The sequence below is a fragment of the Odocoileus virginianus genome, chromosome 6 (genome assembly GCF_023699985.2).
Source record: "Odocoileus virginianus isolate 20LAN1187 ecotype Illinois chromosome 6, Ovbor_1.2, whole genome shotgun sequence".
Taxonomy (NCBI): domain Eukaryota; kingdom Metazoa; phylum Chordata; class Mammalia; order Artiodactyla; family Cervidae; genus Odocoileus; species Odocoileus virginianus.
In genome coordinates, this window is record NC_069679.1 from 70,056,484 (window position 1) to 70,071,639 (window position 15,156).

Genomic DNA, 15,156 nt, shown 5'->3' on the forward strand with positions numbered 1-15,156 from the left:
GTAGTTTTTTTTTACTCAGGGTAATATACTTGTATGCACTTTAGAGAAGCCAGACTTAATTTGTAGTTGACCATTTTTTCCTTTCTTAAACTCATTTTTCATTTGTAAAAGAAAGTGGTTTTGCTTCCCTTATTTTTGTAACAATGGCAACTTCAGACCTTGTCTCTCAGCTACAGGTAAGGGTTATTGGGAGGTGAGGCTAGGGAGGATTTGTTAGGTGGAGGTATAATTGCATATAAAACAGGAAAATGTTGTAGAAACTTCCTGTTGAAAATATGAGAGAGATGTATATATAGCCCCACCCAACTTCCACTGGGGTAATCTGAGCCAGGAGAGAAATTTCCTTGCCACTTGGGTGACTGCCCTTTAGATGAGGGACTCTCCCTTTCCCCAGGAGGGTAAAGCATTGTGTTATTGCTTCATTGCTCACACAAAAATTTGTATCTGTTCCACATTCAGTGCTATTTAAAATAGGGGTGTTCCACTGTTACTTGAAATTGACAATCCAACAACCTTCTATCTCTTGCACTTGTACTGTTTTGGTCTGGGAAATAAATTGGCCTTATTGGATTTTGTTTTTTTTCTATGCTTAGCTAATTGAAAGAAAAAAAAAAAGCCAAACAAAACCTACACACTTTTATAGCACTTTGATTTTGAAGGGTTTTGTACAGACTAGGTTAATTATTCTTAGATGATAGCTCATTTATTCTTTCGGTGGGTTTTTGATGAGCACTGGAGTGAGTTGTAGAAACATGGAAAAGATCCCCTTTACCTTGGATCTCTTAAACACAGATGGTTTGAGTGAGGGTGAATAGCACAAGTGTGACTGGGTTCATGATCACCTGGGTAAGAGAATGCATAGGGAGTATCTTTTGAGGTTAGGGCCTGGTCCACATCCACTTTCTCCTTTTATTTCTGCCTGGGAGGAGTGACTTAACTCCAGCTGTGAAGAGGATGTGAGTGTTTTCTTGAGGATCTAGAGAGAGGATGCCAAATGACATGGAGGAACGTCAGGGGCTTCTTTCGTTGGACTTTAGTCAATAGCAGTGCCTTGGTGGGGGTGGGGGGGGGGTGCCACAGAGGCAGGCGAAGCTTTTTCTCTCTTCCTCTGCAGGTTGGGATGAGAATTTTCAGCCTTTGGATTCATTCCTAATTTGTTACTTGTCATGTTGCACCAAGTTCTCCCTCTAATTAGGATTGTAATATGCCTAACTTTAAATTGTGGGAAACGGGCAATTACATAATGTTAGATTTCCCTTTTTTCAGTTCAGGAGCGGCATGGGGAGAATGTTTGCTTGTTGGAGAATGCTGACTTGGAGATGGAGAGTTACTGATTTGCACAAACACAGGGGTCACTTAGAGGCGGCTGGAGCCAACTGACCAGCCAGCCGTGGTGGCCACTGGCTTCCTTTTTTTCCTTTCTCCTCCCCTAGAGTAGGTCCAGGTTAAATGATTTTCACAGACACCAGGGTGAATTTTGGTTATTCTTTTCTCTATTTTTTCCCAGAAAGCCTTTTACCAAAGCTACAAGTATATAGTCATTGATTGTTTTTTTGCGGCTCAACGTCTTGCTTCCTTTTAGAATGAGGTCCAGACTTCTCAGAATGAAGCTATTAAGAGATAAAAAGCAAAGGGCTGTGTGCTGAATGACCATGTTCCTATAGTTAAGACTTGACTCTGATCAGTATCATTTACATTGACTCCTATATTATTTTTTTTCTAATTTTTTTGATGTTCTCAATTATTTGCCTAGATAGGAATTATAGTTTGATATATTCTAAGGTCTTTGCATTTCCTTTAGTTCTCATAGTTGACTGACTGTTGGTTTTTATGAGTTTCTTTTCATTTTTTGATGCTTTCAGAGAAATAACTGATGACTAAACTGTGCTGTTTCATGCCTTTAAGAACAGAGGGTACTTATATGGAGATGCTTATAGGAGGTATATATAATTATATATTAATAGTATGTTGTAAAATTTTCACTCAGTTTGGCTAACTTTGATTACTTTTTTCACCTGTACATAGGGAAATAAATGGAAAGGAGTATTTTCCCATATTTTTGCAAGAAATGTAAATATGTGACTTGTGCGAACCATACTGCCTTTTCTTTCAGAGACTTTGAAAACAAGTTGTTCTTACTCTTGAAATGAGGGTTAGTGTATAGTTGATTTAACTCCTCCCTTTCCGCTGACCATACTTCTGGCTGCCCCAACGAAGACCTCAGAAGCTTCTGCCATTATATTTTGCTCGAGTCTAATTTCTGAGTAGCTGGAATTTCACATGTAGAGAGACTGTACTCTGTGTGCGTATATATGTTTGGGATGGGGTTTGACTCCTGGCTCAGAATGTGCCCTTGGGAAACCCCTTAGGAAGCTTAAGACTGAATGTGGTTCCTGACCCTCATCTCTTCTGGTCTGAGATTCTTCCAAGAGCCTCAATGTTACTTTATTTACTTATTTTAATTAGAATCTTAGCACTGATCCTTTGTAATAGGAAATGGGGTATAATAATTGCATGACGGTGTTTCAGTAGATACATGATAGGTTTTGGAGAGCTCTAGGATTCACAGAAAAGTCTTATTAAGAGAGCCTCAACCTAATAATCACTTTTGATGGGATTGTTCTGAAGGCTGTTTTCAAGGGAGCTTTCAAAAATAGTGATTTTTCAAGGGTTTGGATCAGGTGTGGAGGGGAGGGTGGAGGGTCACAGTGGAGCATGAGGCATTTCTCTGGGTGGATGGGTGGTTTGAAGAAACTCAACAGGTGATTCTTTTTTTTTTTTTTTTTTAATTTTTATTAGTTGGAGGCTAATTACTTTACATCATTACAGTAGTTTTTGTTATACATTGATATGAATTAGCCCTGGATTTACATGTATTCCCCATCCCAGTCCCCCCTCCCACCTCCCTCTCCACCCGATCCCTCTGGGTCTTCCCAGTGCACCAGGCCCGAGCACTTGTCTCATGTACCCAACCTGAGCTGGTTATCCATTTCACCCTAGATAATATACATGTTTCAATGCTGTTCTCCTGAAACATCCCACCCTCTCCTTCTCCCAGAGTCCACAAGTCTGTTCCATACATCTGAGTCTCTTTTTCTGTTTTGCATATAGGGTTATCGTTACCATCTTTCTAAAGTCCATATATATGTGTTAGTATATTGTAATGGTCTTTATCTTTCTGGCTTACTTCGCTCTGTATAATGGGCTCCAGTTTCATCCATCTCATTAGAACTGATTCAAATGAATTCTTTTTAATGGCTGAGTAGTATTCCATGGTGTATATGTACCACAGCTTCCTCATCCATTTGTCTGCTGATGGGCATCTGGGTTGCTTCCATGTCCTGGCTATTATAAACAGTGCTGCGATGAACATTGGGGTGCACGTGTCTCTTTCAGATCTGGTTTCCTTGGTGTGTATGCCCAGAAGTGGGATTGCTGGGTCATATGGCAGTTCTATTTCCAGCTTTTTAAGAAATCTCCACACTGTTTTCCATAGTGGCTGTACTAATTTGCATTCCCACCAACAGTGTAAGAGGGTTCCCTTTTCTCCACACCCTCTCCAGCATTTATTGCTTGTAGACTTTTGGATAGCAGCCATCCTGACTGGCGTGTAATGGTACCTCATTGTGGTTTTGATTTGCATTTCTCTGATAGTGATGTTGAGCATCTTTTCATGTGTTTGTTAGCCATCTGTATGTCTTCCTTGGAGAAATGTCTGTTGAGTTCTTTGGCCCATTTTTGGATTGGGTCATTTATTTTTCTGGAGTTGAGCTGGAGGAGTTGCTTGTATATTTTTGAGATTAATCCTTTGTCTGTTGCTTCATTTGCTATTATTTTCTCCCAATCTGAGGGCTGTCTTTTCACCTTGCTTATAGTTTCCTTTGTTGTGCAAAAGCTTTTAAGTTTCATTAGGTCCCATTTGTTAATTTTTGCTTTTATTTCTGAAATTCTGGGATGTGGGTCATAGAGGATCCTGCTGTGATTTATGTCGGAGAGTGTTTTGCCTATGTTCTCCTCTAGGAGTCTTATAGTTTCTGGTCTTACATTTAGATCTTTAATCCATTTTGAGTTTATTTTTGTGTATGGTGTTAGAAAGTGTTCTAGTTTCATTCTTTTACAGGTGGTTGACCAGTTTTCCCAGCACCACTTGTTAAAGAGGTTATCTTTTTTCCATTGTATATCCTTGCCTCCTTTGTCGAAGATAAGGTGACCATAGGTTCGTGGACTTATCTCTGGGCTTTCTATTCTGTTCCATTGATCTATATTTCTGTCTTTGTGCCAGTACCATACTGTCTTGATGACTGTGGCTTTGTAGTAGAGTCTGAAGTCAGGCAGATTGATTCCTCCAGTTCCATTCTTCTTTCTCAGGATTACTTTGGCTATTCGAGGTTTTTTGTATTTCCATACAAATTGTGAAATTATTTGATCTAGTTCTGTGAAAAATACTGCTGGTAGTTTGATAGGGATTGCATTGAATCTATAGATTACTTTGGGTAGTATAGCCATTTTGACAATATTGATTCTTCCGATCCATGAACATGGTATATTTCTCCATCTGCTTGTGTCCTCTTTGGTTTCTTTCATCAGTGTTTTATAGTTTTCTATGTATAGGTCTTTTGTTTCTTTAGGTAGATATACTCCTAAGTATTTTATTCTTTTTTCAACAGGTGATTCTTTTATGCTCCTTCCCCACTCAGTTGAGAACGCAATGGCTTTTATATCATGTTTGGATTTATGCTTGACAATAAGGTGCATGTGGAAACTTCAGTTCGGGTGGGTATAGGAGAGCCTGCGATCATGTGTACGGTCCCCTTGGTTGAAAAAGACAACTTGGAAGAAATTTGGAAACGGCTGCCAGCAGCTGAAAGGATCAGGCTGCTTAGAACTCCTGCAGTGGAGCTAGAACAAGTAAATCCAATTTAGTGGTTGCATGTGGCACTTACTTTTATTACTGGGGTAAAGAACACATAGTATAAAATTTACCATCTCAGCTGTTGTTAAGAGTACAGTTTAGTCATGTTAAGTATATTCATATTGTTGTGAAACAGAAGTTCCGACTGCCTTCATCTTGCAGATTGGAAACTATACCCACTAAACAACTTCTCCTTTCTCTTCCCCCATCCCTGGCAATCACCATTCTACTTTCTGTTTCTATGAATTTGACCATTTAAGATACCTCATATAAGTGGTGTCATGCGGTATTTGTCTTTTTGTGACTGGCCCATTTCTCTTAGCATGGTGTCCTCCAGGTTCGTTCCTGTTGGTGTGTGGTAGGATTTCCTTCCCTTTTATGGCTGAATAATATTGTGCTTTGTACTCAGGCCTGTCTGACCCTTTGTGACCCTGTGGACTGCAGCCCACCAGGCTCCTCTCTCTATGGGGATTCTCCAGGCAAGAATAGTGGAATGGGTTGCCATGCCCTCCTCTAGGGAATCTTCCCAACCCAGGGATCTAATCCAGGTCTTCCGCATTGCAGGTGGGTTCTTTACTCTCTGAGCCACCAGGGAAGCCCAAGAATACTGGAGTGGGTAGCCCTTAGCTTCTCCAGGGGATTTCCTGACCCAGGAAATGAACCAGGGTCTCCTGCATTGCAGGTGGATTCTTTACCAACTGAGCTACTGGGGAATATTACATTGTATGTGTGTACTGTTTTTGTTTACCCATCCATCTATAGGTGTACATTTGGGTTGCTTCTACCTCTTGGCTGTTGTGAATAGTGCTGCTCTGAACATGATGCTCACATATCTCTTTGGGACCCTGTTTTCAGTTCCTTTGGATATATACTCAAAAGTAGGATTTCTGTATCATATAATGGTTCTATTTTTAATTTTTTTGAGTAACCTCCATATTCATTTTCATAGCGGTTATATTTTACACTCTCACCATCAGTGTTTCAATGTTATTGCCCTTCTTTGCCAACACTTGTTATTTTGTTATTGTTTTTTGATAGTAGCCATTCTAATGGGCATGAAGTAATGTCTCACTGTGGTTTTGATTTGCATTTCTATATTGATAAGTTATATTGAGCATTTTTCATATGCTTGTTGGCCATTTGCATATCATTTTTGTAGAAATGTCTTAAGTCTGCTCATTTTTTTGATTAGGTTATTTGAGTTTTTGTTGTTGAGTTGTAGGAGTTCTTTATATATTGTGGATATTAGCCCCTTATTGAGTTGTAGGAGTTCTTTATATGTTCTGAATATTAGCCTCTTGTCAGGTGCATGATTTGCACATATTTTCTCCCCTTTCATACATCTCCTTTTTACTATGTTGTGTCCGTTGATGTGCGAGAGTTTAAAATTTTGATGTAATCCCATCAAAAAACAATCCCTTTTGCTTTTAGTATCGTATCAAAGAAGTCATTGCCAAGTCCAACATCATGGAGTTTTCTGTGTTTTTATAGTTTTAGTTCGTACACTTCTGTCTGTAATCCATTTTGAGTTAATTTTTATATATAGTGTAAGATGAGGATCTGACTTCCTTCTTTTGTGTGCAGATATCTGGTTTTCTCAGCTGAATATGTTGAAGAGACTGTGCTTTTCCCTTCAGTGGTCTTACTATCCTTGTCGAAGACCAGTTGGCCATATACTTAATGGTTTATTTCTGGGCTGTCTTCTATTCCATTGATCTATTTGTCTGTCTCTGTGGTACCATGGCTTCCCTCATACCTCAGATGGTTAAGAATCTGTCTGCAATGCAGGAGACCAGGTTCAATTCATGGGTTGGGAAGATCCTCTGGAGAAGGAAATGGCTACTACTCACTCCAGTATTCTTGTTTGGAGAATCCTGTGGACAGAGGAGCCTGGCAGACTACAATCCATGAGATTGCAAGAGTTGTACATGACTTAGCGACTAAACCACCATGTCAGCACCACTTTTAGCTTTTTAGATTAGGTTTGTAATATATATTGAAGTCAGGAAGTTTGAGTGACACTTATTTTTAACTTATGCTGTTGTAGGTGTTGAGAAATAGAGACATAATAGAGAAACTGAGAAAACAATTCAAAGAATTCTTCATTTTTGGGGAGGAGACTAGACCTACTTGAAGAATTAAGTAAGATGATTTAAATGGCAGAATGTAGGCGAGGCTGTCAATTGGTAACTAGTACCGATATAGTCTAGCACTTCCTAGTTTACAAAGTGTTTTCACAGATATTGAGTCCTATGACTTGGGGAAGCTTCAGAAAGGTGATGAACCTTGAATTGATCTTGAAGATTGAATGTATTACCTCAATGGGTATAAATGCTCAAACCATCTGTGTCAGTTCTAGAATTGTGCTAAAGAAAATTACCATCAGAGTCTTTTTAATGAAAGCCTCTGATAGTAGTCTCAAGATTTTCAAAGGGGGTCAGTTATTATGAGACCTTTCACTATGTGGTATTTTTTTCTTTGACACTCTATTGCCTTTCCCGTTCCAGTCCAGTAATTGTTGATTTTCTGTATCTGCTCAATGAATAGCAGTGGGCCACACAAAAATAGAATACTTAGCCACAGTACTGTTGTATTTTCTAGGATGTACAAAGAACATAAAATTAACCTTGCTGAGTTGTATAGGCTGAATTGAAGGAGAGAGACTGGACCCAGAACAGCAAACTCAGTGACTCCTTTAGTAAGTAGTTTAGGCTACGTAAGACATACTTTTTCACCTTCTTAATAAAACTATAAGGATATTTTGGATAAGTGTATTACTTGAGGGGACAATTGGTAGAATTTCTGTGGAGGAAATATGTAGTATGCTTGCATACACAAGGCAAGGCATTGTTTGGGCATCCCAAACAATGGTGCTAGTGGTAAAGAACCTGCCTGCCAATACAAGAGACATAAAAGATGCGGGTTTGATCCCTGGGTGGGGAAGGTCCCCTGGATGAGGTCATGACAGCCCACTCCAGTATTGCCTGGAGGATCCCAGGGACAGAGGAGCCTGGCAGGCTACAGTTCTCAGGGTAGCAAAGAGTTGAACACAATTGCAGTGACTTAGCATGCACTCATGCATGTACAAGGTATTGTTTAGGGGTGACCAAATGAATCTAAGTCTGCATGGGTGGGTCTGGAAGGTGTCATTTACTTACTAATTAACTCATAAGTATTTATTGACTCCTACTGCGTGCCAGGTCTTCCCTTGTGGCTCAACTGGTAAAGAATCCATCTGCAATGTGGGAGACCTGGGTTGGGAAGATCCCCTGGAGAAAGGAAAGGCCACCAACTCCAGTATTCTTGCCTAGAGAATTCCATGGACTGTACAGTCCATGGGGTCACAAAGAGTTGGACACGACTGGACGACTTTGACTCACTCACTCATTCAGTCACATGCCAGGGGCTAGTGGGTGCTTCTAGTGGAAGAAGGATGCACAGCTCCTGCCCTCATGTGGCTGATAATCTTCCGGTGATTAATGTGGTCCTTCTCAGTGTTCCGTTCCTCTCATCTGGTTGGATTTTTCCTTTTTGCCAAAGGCCACCTGTTTTACTTTTGATGCAAAGCAGTTGTAGCTGTTTATTATTAAAATAGTCCTACATTAAATATTCTTTGTGTGGAGGAAGAAAAAAACACTAGACATTTCTGCCTCTTGGTTTCCAAGGAGATCTGTCTTGGCTAAATTTATTTTATCAAGTGCTTTTCTAAGTAACAGAACTAAAGGAGACAGGCTTTAATGAATTTTGCTTAAGGTTTTCCTGAGGACCCAGATAAGGTTTTCAAATCTTGGTTTTTTTCCCCCTACTTCCAAGCCCACTCCAAGGAAATCTAAACACCTAGTTTTGGCTACTTCTAGATTTTTCCACTAATTGTCAGATCTTTAAAGAGTCATATACCCCTTGTGGGCTTCCCTTGTTGCTCAGTCGGTAAAGAATCTGCCTGTAATTCAGGAGACCGGGGTTTGATTCCTGAGTCGGGAAGACATCCTGGAGAAGGAAAGTGGCAACCCACTCCAGTATTCTTGCCTGGGGAATCCCATGGACAGAGGAGCCTGGCGGGCTACAGCCCATGGGGTCACAAGAGTCGGACACTTATATACTTAACTACTATACCCTTTTTGGATCTTCAGTCATTTGTTCATTTAGTGAATCTTAATTGTTCTTTTATTATGAACCAGGTAACCTTTTCATTTGTAGTAAGAATGTTGAGGGTTGAATTAAACTTCCTTTGAGACCAAATGTTAAAATTCTGTGAATGTATTATTATGTGAAAGTGAAGTCGCTCAGTCGTGTCTGACTCTTTGTGGCCCCATGGACTGTAACCTACCAGGCTCCTCCATCCATGGGATTTTCCAGGCAAGAGTACTGGAGTGGGTTGCCATTTCCTTCTCCAGGAGATCTTCCTGACCCAGGGATCAAACCTGGGTCTCCTGCATTTGAGGCAGACACTTTACCATCTGAGCCACCAGGGAAGACTGTATTATTATGAGTTAAGTGAAATTTAGGGCTTTTTTGCAGATAGTAGACATATTTTTGAAAGAGCTAACGAGAAATTTGGAATTTTCGTTTTTAACTGAAACATTTTAGTGAGAAAATTCTATCATGGTGAATAGTTTTAGTATTAGTTTCACTCTTATCTGAAAATAATCAACATTTTAACTCAGGTGAGAATCTGTCGTTGTCATTTTGGCAGGAGACAGTTCTGAAGCTTGTCTTTCTGATGTTACTTGTAACACACTAGAAACTTAGTTCTAGTTTCAGATGATTGGTGTAGTGCCAGTGTGCAGAGATTTAGAAGCGCTTAGCACCTCTTCTCTTAGGTGCTCACTTCTGAGTCTTTTAGAGCCCTTGTTGATTTTGTGCGAGGTGGCCTTGAGTTACGGTGGCATTGTGTCATTGTCTATAGAATTCAGATAACCTAGTGTGAGACTTCATGGCTTTATACAATGATGTTTTCATTTTAATTTGTTGTTATAAATTCAACATAGAATTGATTATGTGTTATAAGATGGAGTTTGGGTGTGTGTGCATGCTTAGTTGTGTCCAACTCTTTGCAACTCGATGGACTGTAGCCTGCCAGGCTCCTCTGTCCATGGAATTTTTCAGGCAAAAATACTGGAGTGAGTTGCCACGCACTCCTCCAGGGGATCTTCCCTACCCAGGGATTGAACCCGATGAGATTGAGTTACGCAGATTAAAATTTAAGAGTTTTCTCTCATGTGGATTTTTGGCTGTTACAAATCTGGTCTCCGTCTTACCGAAGGACATTGGAAGATTTGTGTCGCCCTGATTCTGTGACTTTGGCCATTTTCCCTTCACTTACTAATCAGCAATGTTCAATGAACACCTTCTAGATGGCAGATACTGTTCGCATCCCAGAATATACAGCAGTGGACAACTCTTGAGTGATAAGGGAAGCCACTGGCGGGTTTTGTCCAAAGGGATTTGATCTGACATATTTTTAAGAGACAGAGCGCTGATGTGTAGAGAATGGAATGAGGGGTGGGGCAGAGGTGGAGACAGGGAGAAGGTCTAGCAGTGACCTAGGTGAGATATGATGGTGCAGTAGCAGAGGAGATGAGAAGTGGCTGGATTTTGGACTCATCTCAGGTGGGGCTAACATGGTTTGGTTCACAGAAGGGTGTATGATGTGGAGTGAGAGGGAGAGTGGAGTCAAGGGTAAGTAACACCAAGGTTTAGGGCCTGAGCAACTGGAATAATGGAGGTGCTGTGTATTGAAATGGGGAAAGCTGGAGGAGCAGGTTTGGGTGGGGAATCGAGCTGATTGGTACATATTGGGTATGAGATAGTGTGGACCAAGTCAAGTTGGCAGCTGGGCAGGCCTATTAATCCTCACAAGTTTCACTTTTCTCTTCGGTGTGAAAAAGGGAAAGTGTTTGCCCTTTTCAGAATTCTTTAGATCAAATGAGAGAAAAAAAAAGTTCAGACTGCTGAAGTAATGTCCTGTCGTGGAGGTATTATTTCTGGAAGGTAGACTGGTTACCATCTTATATACTTTGTGGAACTACTTATGTCATAGGCCAGGATGTAATTGGGGAAAGTTGGCATTTTCCCTCTGAAGGCTGGCTTTTTCTGTGGATATGTGGAAAAGCTTTCTCTTTGATCCTTTCTGTGATTCCTGAGCAGCTTTTGGGAGAACTTGGTGTCGGGGACTTCATTTTGTGTAGAGCCGTTGGGCTGGTAAATGGGCGTGTAGTGCCAGACCTGCCCCTTAGTTAACAGAGCTTTCGGCAAAAGTGACTTTACTTAATATGTGGGAAGATGTTGTGGAAAAGAACCCCAGCTCTTTCCTTTCTCAAAGTCTTTATTGTTTTATGCTTTCTATAACTTTGAACAGTTAATAAATTGGGTTTAATAGACCAGATTTATAAGGGGACCATTCTCTGTGTTTTTTGATTCAGAATACCTGTTTACATAATCATTTATTTTTGGTTGCTTAAAATTTTCTTACAGTCAGGTGAAATATGTTAAATGTATATTTTAATCCACTAAATTAAAATTTGTTTAGGATCTAAGTAAAAGTGTTGAAAGTGGCTGATGCTGAAGCTCCAGTACTTTGGCCACCTGATTGGAACAGCCGACTCATTGGAAAAGACCCTGATGTTGGGAAAGATTGAAGGCAGAAGGAGAAGAGGGTGACAGAGGATGAGATTGTTGGATGGCATCACTGACTCAATGGACATGAACTTGGAAACTTTGGGAGTTTGGGAGGGACTCCCATTGGAGAGGGACTGTCTTCATTTGGGAGATGGTGAGGGACAGGGAAGCCTGGTGTGTTGCAGTCCATGGGGTCTCAAGGAGTCAGATACAACTCGGGGAATGAGCAGAAGCAACAAAAAGACCATCAGTCTTATATTTCACTCAGTGGTATTCTGAATGTATTACGCATCTTTTTTTAGAGGTAGTAGTAAATAGTTGTAGGTTTGAAATACAATATTTGCTGATAATTGATACTTTCCCAACAGTTAGGATGTTGTTTTAGGAACATCTTCATTTGAGAGATATGGTGGTGGTTCTTGGTTCTTTTGATCCATAAGGCAGTTTGAATAGTAATGCTACTGCTGTTTCTTCCCTGCCCTCCTGGTTTACACACTTCATTTGGCATCAGCTGCCTGTGCTCGTTGCAGGTTATGTGATGCAGAAAGTGAAGGTAAAGCCATTTTAAAAGGGTGCCGTTGAGAGCCTGAAGCATGTAGCGAATATAACTTGATGGATAACTGACAGTCTTTGGGAACTTGGTCTAAAAAATATTCTAGGTGTTCAGTAGAAGGAGAGCAGTAATGGCTTTAACAGGGAAGCAAGGCATCAGGTGAAAGAGGAGAGTGAAAAAGCTGGTTTAAAACTCAGCATTCAGAAAACTAAGATCATGGCATCCAGTCCCATCACTTCATGGCAAATAGATGGGGAAAAGGTGGAAACTGACAGGTTTTATTTTCTCAGGCTCCAGAATCACTGTGGACAGTGACTGCAGTCATGAAATTAAAAGATGCTTGCTCCTTGGAAGAAAAGCTATGACACACTTCGTGTATTAATAAGCAGAGATCACTTTGGCAACAAATATCTGTTACAGTCAGAGCTATGGTTTTTTCCCAGTAGTCATGTTCGGATGTGAGAGTTGGTCCATAAGGAAGGCTGAGAGCCAAAGAATTGACGCTTTCGAACTGTGGTGCTGGAGAAGACTAGGCGATCAAACCAGTCAGTCCTAAAGGAAATCAAATTGTAAGGACTGCTGCTGAAGCTGAAACTCCAATATTTTGGCTACCTGCTGTGAAGAGCCAGCTCATTGGTAAAGACCCTGATGCTGGGAAAGATTGAGGGCAGGAGAAGAAGACAGAGGTTGAGATAGTTGGATGGCATCATTGACTCAATAGACACGAGTTTGAGCAATCTCCCAGAGATAGTGAAGGACAGGGAAGCCTGGCGTGCTGCAGTCCATGGGGTTGCAAAGAGTTTGACATGACTTCGTGACTGAACAACCAAGGTATCAGGGGACAAGAACTGTTTTTCTGTAGGTACTGTGGAGGCAGAAATTATTTGGATAGTTCTCTGGTTATCTTTCAAGCAAGAGGACATCTCTCCATGTTAGGGTTTTTATCAGGTCCTCAGATTTATAAAATAAGTTGACCCATCTACTCAATTGGAGAAGGCAATGGCAACCCACTCCAGTACTCTTGCCTGGAAAATCCCATGGACAGAGGAGCCTAGTAGGCTGCAGTCCATGGGTTCGCTAAGAGTCGGACATGACTGAGCGACTTCACTTTCACTTTTCACTTTCATGCACTGGTGAAGGAAATGGTAACCCTCTCTAGTGTTCTTGCCTGGAGAATCCCAGGGATGGGGGAGCCTGGTAGGCTGCCGTCTATGGGGTCGCACGGAGTCGGAGACCACTGAAGCGACTTAGCAGCAGCAGCATCTGCTCAATAATTGTTGTTATGTAATCTTTTTGCTTTTCCTTGCATCTGCTTACTATACATTATTTGATTTAGCGTCTAAGGTAAACTATAGTTATTCAGTACAGAATCACTTGACATAATTGTCTCATAAAACCTTCAGTCTTTGTCTTTCCTTTTGAGGTACATTTTAGAAAGCTTAGATCAATTGTAAGAAATAATTTAAATGGTTTTTGTGTATTTAGTTCTATATCTTTTCCATGCTTATTTTTTTTTCTCCTAAAGGAATACAACTTCCTTAAGACTTTCTCAAAACTTTTAGGATTTCCAAATCATATAATGGCTTTTTATTTGAACCCTAGTTTCAAAATCATTTTTGCTGGGGAGATAGTCTCTAAGCTTCTGAAGTCACAATACCTATATATGCACTACTAAGGTTTTGTTTTTTTAAAATAATCTTTATTGAGTTATAATTCACTTACTGTACAGTTTTCCCACTTGAAGCGTACAGGTCAGTCAGTAATTTGTAAGGTAACCCCCACTGTAAACAGTTTAAGAGCATCTTTGTCACCCCAGAAGAAACTCTAGCCCCCTTTCTCCCCAATCACACCCACTTCCCTGCCCATCCCTAGGCTGCCGCTAACCTGCTGTCCATTTTTCTAGATTTGCCTCTTCTGGACGTTTTCTGTCACACAGTGTGTAGTCCCTTGTGCCTGGCTCCTTTCACTTCGCTTTATCAAAGCTCTAACTTTGGTGGCAACGATACAGATTTCAGATCTACAGAAACCACAGCCTGTGCTGGGACCGGGGAGAATAGCAAAGCCTCCCTTCGCTGTGTGTGTCTGTGGAGCGAGGAGTGAACTTTGATGTTTCGTAAACAGAGCCGCCCTGGCGCTCATCCACCACTGCCCTCACTCTTCTCCGTTGCCTGGTGGCTGCCTGCCGCTGCCTGACCGCTGCCTGCTTCTCTCGTGGCCTTTTCCAATACCTCTTAGAAGCCATCTTGGACTCTTGCCTTTCTTTTACCTTGGGTCTGGTCCAGGACCAAGCCTCCCTTGCCTTTTCCCCCCATTTTGAATTGACTGTTTTCAACTTGTCCTTTTTGTTTTATTGCCACCATCTTAGACAGACTCTTGACCTTTTTTTAAAAATTAATTTATTTTGGCCACAGTACACGCATGCGGGATATTAGTTCGCTAGCGAGGGATTGAACCCGCAAACCCTGCACTGGAAGCACAGAATATTAACCACTAGACTGCTGGGAAGTCCCTTGGGCCCTTGATTTTTATACCCGGGTGGCTGTAGCAGGCTCCTTTCTGACCGGCTTGACTACTGCTGCCCCAGACTCCGGGCATCTTGCCTGATTATTCTTTCTAATGCACCATTCAGCTACATGTGCCACCCTGGAGGATTTAAGGGGTTCCGTACATCAAACATACGCTCTCCTGCCTGCTTTATGACCTTTCTCTTGGGTCTCTCCTTCCCTGTTCATCTGAATTCTTTGCCCTCTCCAGGTCTCTGTCTCTGCCTCACACACGGCTTCTGCCTTCTCCCCTTCCCAGCTACCCTGACTTCCCCTGAGCCTTTGTCACTTTTGATTTTAGTTCCATTCAATTCAAAAGGTAGGTGAAATCAGTGTGACTTACCAGTAGGTTTTTTACCCCTAGCTTTATCTCTCCCCCCTCCCTGCATATCTCACCCCTCACCATGATCTTACCCTCCTTGTCCCCTCAGGCAATTCTGTCCTCCGAACTCGAGTTTTACTGTAATTTTCTCCTTCTTCAGAGCTTACCTCCTTCATTGCCATCTTTCTGGTTGCCGTTACCTTGCTGT

General features: G+C 41.3%; 1 protein-coding gene and 1 non-coding gene across 7 annotated transcripts in view; one reads left to right on the top strand and one right to left on the bottom strand.

The window, feature by feature from the left end:
- Positions 1-15,156, top strand: part of SIPA1L1 (signal induced proliferation associated 1 like 1) — a 493,843-nt gene that overhangs the window by 125,984 nt on the left and 352,703 nt on the right. The gene's annotated exons all lie outside the window — the stretch shown is intronic.
- TRNAL-CAA (transfer RNA leucine (anticodon CAA)) lies at positions 9,312-9,384 on the bottom strand. Its single transcript has one exon. It is a non-coding gene; the product is annotated as a tRNA-Leu (tRNA).